This window comes from Lolium rigidum, chromosome 2 (assembly GCF_022539505.1).
Source record: "Lolium rigidum isolate FL_2022 chromosome 2, APGP_CSIRO_Lrig_0.1, whole genome shotgun sequence".
Classification (NCBI taxonomy): Eukaryota; Viridiplantae; Streptophyta; class Magnoliopsida; order Poales; family Poaceae; genus Lolium; species Lolium rigidum.
This window is the reverse complement of record NC_061509.1, coordinates 29,376,707-29,386,343: the sequence shown is the minus strand read 5'-3', so window position 1 is coordinate 29,386,343 and position 9,637 is coordinate 29,376,707. Positions and strand designations below refer to the sequence as shown.

General features: G+C 45.7%; 1 pseudogene; it reads left to right on the top strand.

Moving 5' to 3' along the window:
* The first annotated feature begins 245 nt into the window (after nt 1–245).
* Nucleotides 246–4,151, top strand: LOC124689428 (annotated as a pseudogene).
* The last annotated feature ends 5,486 nt before the right edge of the window (nt 4,152–9,637 follow it).

Sequence of the window (9,637 nt, the reverse complement as noted above, 5' to 3'; positions counted from 1 at the left end):
GAAAATTGTCTGAGATTTGTCGATACATCCAGATTTTGACAAACCTCAGACGACTTTCATGGAACGGAGGGAGTAGTTTATATCCACTTTCTTTCGCTATTAGAAGTGAAAAAGATTCTTGGAGGTTTCGCTATAAGACCACTGCAAACTTGCCTTTTTGTTGCCCCGCAGGACAAACACTAGTACACTGCAAATCTTGCTCAACACACACATCTAGCAACTGTTTCTGATCCGGCCGGAGGGAGATGGTGGATACGGTGCTGAGCATGGCTAGGGCCATGGTGGGTGGCGCGCTTAGCAAGGCAGCTTCCGCGGCCGCAGACTGATGAGCTTCCTCATGGGTGTGCGCAAGGATATCTGGTTTGTTTCCATGAACTTTCCACGGTCTCTTAGATCCTTTTAATGTTATAAACCGCAAGGCCTTTTGTTGGATGAACACTTGTTTGATATATGAACGCTTGATACTAATAGAAACATTGTTTTACCCACCTCTTATATATAGAATGGCACCAACTATATTCATGACAACCTTGAAATCTTTCCATGGAGATAGAGATATTATTTTGTATGTACCGCTGCATAGGTCATTGGATACGGGAATGGCACCAAGCATGTTGTAATTGAGTTTCTTTGGTGTCTTTTTTCGGCAGGTTCATCAAAGACGAGCTAGAGACGATGTAGGCATTCTTGGTGGCTGCTGAAGCAATGAAGGAGAAAGACCTGCTACTCAAGGTGTGGGCAAAGCAAGTGAGGGATGTGTCCTACAATATTGAAGATTGCCTTGGTGAATTCATGGTACATGTGGCAGGTCAAAGCTTGTCACGACACCTGATGAAACTCAAAGATCGCATCGCCATGCAGATCCGTGATCTCAAATCAAGAGTTGAAGAAGTGAGCAACAGGAACGCACGCTACAACCTGATTGATAAGAACCAAGTCCTCGCCAGAGCCACTGATGAGAGGGATTCTTGCATGGAAGATATTCGCAACCAGTCAGGTAGCAACATCGATGAAGCTGAACTTGTGGGGTTTTCTAAGCCGAAAGAAGAGTTGATAAAGCTTCTAGATGTCCAAGCCAGAAATGGCCCTGCTCAGGTAGTATGTGTGGTCGGCATGGGCGGTTTGGGTAAGACTACTCTTACAAGGAAAGTTTATGAAAGTATGGGTAACTTTTCATGTTGTGCTTGGGTCACTGTCTCGCAGTCATTTGTTAGGATGGATCTTCTCAAAGGTATGATCAAGCAACTTCTTGGCGATCGGGCATTGAAGAAGCAACTTGAAGCGAATGTAGGGCAAGAACATAGCCTCGCCAAATACCTTAGAGAAGAGCTACTTGAGAAGAGGTACTTTGTTGTTCTTGATGATTTATGGAACTTAGATGATTGGAAATGGATAAAGAGTATTGCTTTTCCTAGTAGTAACACCAAAGGTAGCCGGATAGTGGTAACAACACGAGATGTTGGTTTAGCAAAGGAGTGTACTTTGGAATCTTCTAGACCACTTATCTACCACCATAAACCCTTAGAAACAAATTATGCCATAAAGTTTCTACTAAAGAAGACCGGGAAAAGTGAGGAAGACATGAAAAATTATCAGATGAAGGAAATAGTTACTAAGATAGTAATAAAATCCGGGTGTTTACCCCTAGCTATACTCACAATTGGAGGCATGCTTGCCACCAGAGTGATTAGTGAGTGGCAGAGTATTTATGACCAGATCCCCTTGGAGCTAGAGAGTAACCAAAACCTTGAAGCAATGAGGAGGATGGTTACTCTTAGCTACCACCACCTGCCTTCTCATCTAAAGTCATGCTTTCTGTACTTAAGCATTTTCCCTGAGGATTCTAAAATCAAAAGGAGACGTCTGGTAGAAAGATGGATAGCCGAGGGGGTTGTCATTGTTAGGGATGGAGTGAGGGCTGAGGATGTTGGGAATAGCTACTTTAAGGACCTAATCAACCGAAGCATGATCCAGCCATCAAAAGTGAACATAGAAGGAACTGTAAAGGCCTGTCAAGTTCATGATATTGTTCGTGATGTCATGATCTCGATTGCTAGAGAAGAAAATTTTGCATGCTCCGCATGGGATAATGCAACTGGCATAGCAGAGGATAACTTCCGTCATGTAGCATACGAAGGCAATTGGTGCCCAGATAAAGGCTTGGATTGGAACCATGTCCGATCATTGACTGTGTTTGGTGATAGACCCATGAAGCCAACACCTTCAGTTTGTTCACCCGATTTCAAGATGCTTAGAGTCTTGGATTTGTGCGATGCCAAGTTTGACATCACACAAAAAGATATCAATTCCATAGGGATGTTGCGTCATTTGAAATATGTTAGCATCGAGCCCAATGGAGAATCATATGTTTATAAACTCCCAAGATCCATTGGGAAGCTACAAGGGTTGCAAACTTTGGACATAGGAACGAGTTTTGTGGCATCACTACCAACTGAGATCACTAAACTCGCAAGCCTTCGTAGTCTCCGTTGTAGCAAAGACAGCATGGACTATAATTTGTACATAATTTATCCTTCTGCGTGGTTACTTTCTTCAATTATCGTGCCTATTATGCACACTCCTTTAATTGATCCTGATGCTCGTCCGCTGATTATGATGATGTTACACATGGCCTGGATTGGCCGTTTGTCAAACTCTCAAGGTGTTAGAGTGCCCAAAGGAATCAGCAATCTAAAGGAGTTAGAGATACTAGAAGTTGTGGATATTGAGCGAACTGGTAGAAAAGCAGTTAAAGAGATCGGAGAGCTTATAAAACTAAGAAAGTTAGGTGTGGCACTAGGGACAAGTCAGCAAAAGAACAAGATAGTTTGTGAATCCATTGAGAAGCTCATGTCCCTCCGCTCTCTTAAAATTAGTGTGGATTATTATTTTACCAACCTGACGGAAGGAGATAAAACCGTAAACATACTAGGGGCACTGCCCAAGCTCATGCACCTTCAACTTGGTTGGGAATCTTATGTTGGAGAGATGCTTGTTTTCAGAACGGAAACTTTCACAAATCTCCGGAAACTTGTTATTTTCTGGCTGGTGAAACTGAGCGAGTTGATATTTGAGGTGGGCACCTCGCGCCCCACTTGGAAAAGATTGAAATCAGTTGTTGCAAGCTGGAATCCGGGATTACTGGTATCAAACACCTTCCAAGACTCAAGGAAATTTCACTTGATTACGATGGTAAAGTGGCGAGGCTTGGTGTGCTGCAACGTGAAGTGGACACACACCCGAACCATCCTATTCTGCGGCTCATGTATGGCTGGACCCACCACGACCTGGATGCTGTCCCCCAAGGATCCGCTACTGCGGTACAAGCAGAAGAAGCAACAGCCGGAGAGAGCTCACACTCGCACGTGCCGACGGGGAGCGACAGGTTAGCTAATTTCTCTTCCCATGAGGGATTAATGTTAAATATATTATATACTTAAAATCAATCCCTCTTTTCTTGTTTTTCTTGTCTCCAACAGCGAAGATGATCTACGGTGATGACGACTGAGTCTCCTGCTTTTCGCTCTGCATGCCGGCCTCGGAGTCTTCCGCTTCTCGCTCATGATGTTGCCTGCCCTGAAACACCATCTTTTCATGCATGTACCCGCCTCGGTCAAATCTCCTGTTTTTTTTTCACTTGATTCAGTCCGAGTTTCTAACGAGGTTTCTCTATCTGCCTCTCTAACAGGACATGTTCCTCGTTCCCTCTTGCTCCCGGTGATCATGGCAACACCAATGATGAAACATCCCTCTGTTCCGTTGTCTGTTGCTCTTCATTTGCTGCCACATCTGACTCCATGTTGGTACTACCACTCAAACCTCCTTCGATTTAATTGGTTCCATCTCTTATATGCATGTATGATGATTTCTAGTTGGTCACTTGGTTGTTCCAAACTCTAGTTCAATGTGATGTAGTTGGTTCCGTTGCTATGTATCTGCTGGATTATCTTACAGTGTCAAGTTTCCCATCCTGCGGGTTGCCGCTTTTGTAGTATCCATGATCTTCTGCTTCAATTTTTCTTTGAGCATTTATTATTTCATATAGTCCACTTTGTACCAGAAAAATATGATATATACCCATGTTTTAGTGTTCAGAATGGTAACGCTTTTGTATTGTCAGAAATCGTGATATGTATGAGGAGCTGGAGTAACTAAGATAAATGATATCTGAGCAAGGAGCTTCTCAATCTGAAGTGAACAAACATCCAACCATCCTGTGCTGCAAAGCGCACTCAGTGATCTCGAGGGAAGTTGGACACCACAGGAGATTCTTTTCTGAGCCACCTGAGAGTTCCGGGTCCAAACGCCTCTGAAGCGTGAACTGTGAAGTGACCATCCTAATAATTAACCGGTGAGTTCAGTGAGCAACAACTCCTGTTCTTTTCCAGTTATCATGTACCTCACGTACATTTGCTGATAAAATAAACTCATGCATGCTATTTATATGTGTTTTCAGCTGGTCGGAAGATGTGGAACGTCCAATAATGGAGTACGCCACACTGCCTGAAACGTCAATTAAGCTGCAGTTGCCCATCGCGTTCGCCACTATGGCCTATGATACAGCAACTTCATGTTCCTACGCTATGAAAGGCCGAGGGAGAATTCTTTGTTACGGAGCAGGCTGAACATCATTTCAAGATCTTATAGGGATTTTAGAAATGGCAACTGCTGGCGTGGAAGCCAATGAGTAATTTGAGAAGATCACGCCATCGAATGGATCAAATCTGATTCGTCGACAACAGCTCTGCAATCACTCCGTCCAAGATTCACAGGCATACTCTCGCGTCTCTCATGGAAGAAGCGCAAGAATTGCATGCCCGCATAATGCCATCTACCTCATTCAGTGGCTGAATTCAATGGCTGGCTGTATATATATGATTCAGGCTCTCTCTATATATGCAGTGTCATCGGGGTTCTTGTGAGAAAAATGGTGTGTAGGGTTTGTAATTGTGTTGAGAACAATCAATTCAAGGGATGCCTACCAATGTTTTTCACTGTGCCTCTGAAACCTCTAGCTTAAGAGGTAGTGTTGTAAACATGTCAGCGCATTTGTGAAACAACTAGTACGATTACTGTATTTGTTTCCATGGATGCATCATGCACGCAGCGTTGAAGTTTATACCTGTGTTGGCTGATGTTTTTCTAGATCTAAGTCAGGCCTATGAACTTTTACGTTGAGTTCGAACTGCACTCTTCACTTGGCTAACAGAGCACTCTGCGCTCTTCACTTGGTTAAGTCTTTTTTCTAAATCTCTGATCACGCACAGGAAAGCTCTGAACTCTGAATTTGTTGAGTTGAGTTAGAAGTGCACAGTCTTCAGTTAATAGATCGCTGTGGGAACTCAGATAATCTGATCCTCTCAATTTGCGATGCGGACTCATCCAACTCAAACAACAGTGCGAAAAACGAATGTTCAGATAAAACTTTAGAGTACACCTAGGCTGTAAGAGTTACGTAGGGGCGCAAAACAACTCCTTTTTATAGGATAGGGACCCGTGATCGATTGTTGATTGATCATATGCTCGCAAGCTGAAATCTGGGCTGGGTCTTGTTTTATCTGATCGTATGTTTTGGAATATTGGATGTTGATGCACTCTTGATCATGCCCGATGCAATTATTTTGGAGGCCATGGGGCAAAATCAAGGGCCTTGGAGTTCTCGGCCTTTACATCTTAGAAGAGCTCAGCTCTCTGGAAATTGAGGCTCTCTGATTGCTCCACCGTGGCACGTTAGTTTCAGTCCTACCCATCAGCACATAGGTCGGTTCAGTTGAATTCTTCCACCGCAGCACAACACCTTCGTCGGTTGGTTCCACTGCTTTCTATGTATGAACCTGACAAGGGAGAATCCAACCAACGCCTCTTCTACTGAGGAGAGATCCTGCAGGTGCCAAAGGCGTAGCCGGCGCGATGCCGCACAGATGACGGTGATCCATCCCTGGTCGGCCGAGCATGGGATTGGTCAACCTATGGTTAGGTAAATTTCTATCTTGGCCTATTAAATATATGTGAGATGGAGAGAAATCTTAATGGGTTCCACTGGTAACTTTATATGAGCCAATAGAAAACATGTGTTGAGTCCTGGGCAGCATATAATAATCTTGGTCACATATCTCGAAAAAACAATGAAAAACTAGGATAGAGAGTTACCTAAGCATATGCCGACTCAAATATTACTCCTGGTCGGCCGTCGGTGGAAACACGATTGGGCTAGGGAGGCGAGGTCAAGCATCCTTTACCCGCGTCGGCCACGATGAACACCAAATGGATGGCGGCAACCGTCCTTCTCCGGGAAGGTGAAGGAGCAGCTAGATGAGCAGGCGATTCTCACCTTCTACCTATCTTCTTCTCCTCTCTAGCCGCACCCCCTCTCAGGAATCCTTGGGAATGTTTTGTTCAGTCTACGAAGATAGGTCTTGTGTCTCCTGCAAGGGAAATGCCGATCAACATAATGCCAATTTGGGTGAGAATTCTCGACCTGCCAATCCCGATGATAACAAAAGTTTGGGGGGGGGCGGGGGGGAGGGGGAGTTAGGAGAGAAGTATCTGGGAGAAGTTTGTGAAGTTGGGAAGGACAACAGGCCGGGGGCATACTTGGGCCTCTTTTCTGCGTGTGAGGGTGGAGCATGATGTGGAGATGCCAATCAGGGGCTGGATCCCCATTGCTGGGAGTGTAGGAAGCAAGGCCAGGAGGTTTGACGTCAAATATGAAGGCGCCCCCCATATCTGCTTTTTCTGTGGCATATTTGGGCACAACGAGCGCTCTTGTCTGCTTCCGGAGGAGGAGAAGTATGTGCGCTACTGTGAGGAACAGCGGGCCTCACCGTTCCATCAGTCTGAGAACCGCAGCTACTATGATCCAGCTGATGGCAAGAAGATCAAAAGGTCCCTCCACTTCTCCCCGGCAAGCTCGGGCTGGAAGCTGAGACCGGAGTCTGAGGTGCCTGGCCTAGAAGAAGTTGGCAACAAGATGGTTGCGAATCAAGGGGTGGAGAGGCAGAGACAGAGGAAGTGGAGCAAAGGGTGCCAGAGCTAGTCCAAGACGTGCTGGCTGCGACAGTGACAAACCTAACTGTAACTGATGTTATCGTGGCACCACCTATTGTATCTGATGAACAGGTAACCAAGGCGTGCGAGGCTATCAAGACACAGTCGCGCTGGGCATGGCAATACAAGAGGGACAAGAACAGGAGGGGCTCCTCCATGAAGCGTGCTGACGGTCCACTAGCGCAGGTGGCGCTGGGACTATCGGCAAGGAGGTGGGCACTCCTGTACCGCCTATCCTGGACTGCCTACGTGAAGATGGCAACCTCTATGCAGAACTGCGTAGAGGTGCTGCACAAACTGCTTCAACATTCCTGAAGAAAAAGAGCCAGGTGTTGGGCAAGCGCCTGATGTCGGAGGATACAACCATGGAAGATGGAAGCCAAAGCTTTGTCATTCGCTTCAGGGGAGGCGGCGACAAGAGGAGCAGAGGTGTTGCAGCATCGAGCCAGGAGGTGCAACATGAAGAGGAAAGAACTGAGGTGGATAAGGAGGCAACCATCCCAGGGGCCGCTGGTCAACTGACAGGCGCGGAGGAGCGCGCCTGTCAGGAGCCATGACGACATTAGGATGGAACATCCGGGGGGTGGGCGACCACCGGAATGTTCAGGAGCTCGAACGCCTCGTGCACGCGCATCACCCTCAACTCGTTTTCTTATCTGAAACTCGACAGAATAAAGATGTAGTAGAGAGCCTTCGTTGGAGGCTGGGTCTGAAACATGTAGTGTCTTTTCATGAGATGGGATAGGGGGGAGGTCTAGCCCTCTTTTGGCATGAGAGTTTAGATGTCGAGTTGTTCAAAATAAATGATCGTATCATTGATGTAATAGTTCAGGACATGAAAAAGGCAATAAAATATCGGTGCATGTTTGTGTTTGTTTATGGAGAGCCTCGTACTCACCTTAGGTACCATATGTGGGATTTGCTGAAAAAATAAAACCTTTGCTAAATCTCCCATGGCTGATGATGGGTGATTTCAATGAAGCAATGTGGCAAACCGAGCATTTCTCGGAAACAAAGAGAAATGAGAAACAAATGTTGGACTTCAGGGAAGTTCTATCTCATTGTAATCTACATGATCTTGGCTATAATGGGCCTCCCTGGACTTTTGATAACAAGCAAAGTGGGCAAAGAAATGTCAAAGTCAGGCTGGATTGGGTGGTTGCATGCCCAGCGTGGTCCAACTTGTACCCTCATTATCATGGAAGTCACCTTACTTCCTCCAGATCGGATCACTATCCTATTTTGTTAAAATTGGAACAGAAACCTGCTGTGAGTATTTATGGTCGTCCTCGTAGGTATGAAGCCTGTTGGGAAAGAAAGGCTGCACTAGTTGATGAAGTGAAGACAGCCTGGGAGGGACATAACAAACCAAAAGACCTTGGTGATGTGGCTTCAAACCTGTCAGGCGTCATGGATTGCCTGCAATCCTGGAGCAAAAGGACAATTGGGTCAGTCTCTAACCGAATAGGTAAGTTAAGGAAGAAGCTCCGGAAAATTAATATGAGAAACTCAATACATGAACACCAAAGGAAGAAGAGCATTGAAATGGAGCTAGATAGCCTTTTAGAACAAGAAGAAATTTACTGGAGACAAAGATCAAGGATTAGTTGGCTGAAAGAAGGTGATCGCAACACAAGATTTTTTCACCAAAAAGCCACCTGGAGGACAAAAAAGAATAGAATTAATCGTTTGCAAAAGGCCGATGGAACGATGAATGAGGAGAAGGAGGAAATGGAGGAGATGACTACAAGTTTTTTTAAAAACCTATACACGGATGACCCTCATGTGCAACCTGATACTATCACCAATGTTATGCAAACACGGATTTCAAGTGAGATGAATGTGTTATCACCAGAATTCGACCAAGTCAGAGGTGGGCCGCAATCAAGACGGATGTGAAGATATACATATAGAAGAGATATGTGAATCGGCCTTGTTTACCAAGTTTGGGCTAGTTAGCCCGTGTATCTTTATAGTAGGCTTCGTAGAAGTTAGAATTTATCTCGTGCACGGTGTGGTGCACGCCCACGTTAGAAAGTCCCCTGGACTATAAATATGTATCTAGGGTTTATGGAATAAACAACAACCAACGTTCAACACAAACTAATCTCGGCGCATCGCCAACTCCTTCGTCTCGAGGGTTCCTCCGGTAAGCACCATGCTGCCTAGATCGCATCTCGCGATCTAGGCAGCACGAGCCTGCCTAGTTGTTCATGCGTTGCTCGTATCGAAGCCTTTTTGATGGCGAGCAACGTAGTTATCATAGATGTGTTAGGGTTAGCATTGTTCCTAGTATCATATGCTGTCGTAGTGCAACCCTTGCGCATCTAGCCGTCTCTCGTACCTCATCATGGGTGCGGGGCGGCACCCCGCTTGATCGTTATTTAGTAGATCTGATCCGTTACGGTCGCTCCTTGATTCATCAAGGATTAGTTTAATATCTGCAATAGTTAGGCCTTACAAAGGGTTGGAGGATCCAGCGGCATGCGGGGTGTAGTTTGCTGCCCCTAGACGGGACGTTCCGAGGATCAACCTAGTGTTGGTTTTTAGGCCTTGTCTAGGGCTGGCTTACGTTTACCGTGCGTGAGCG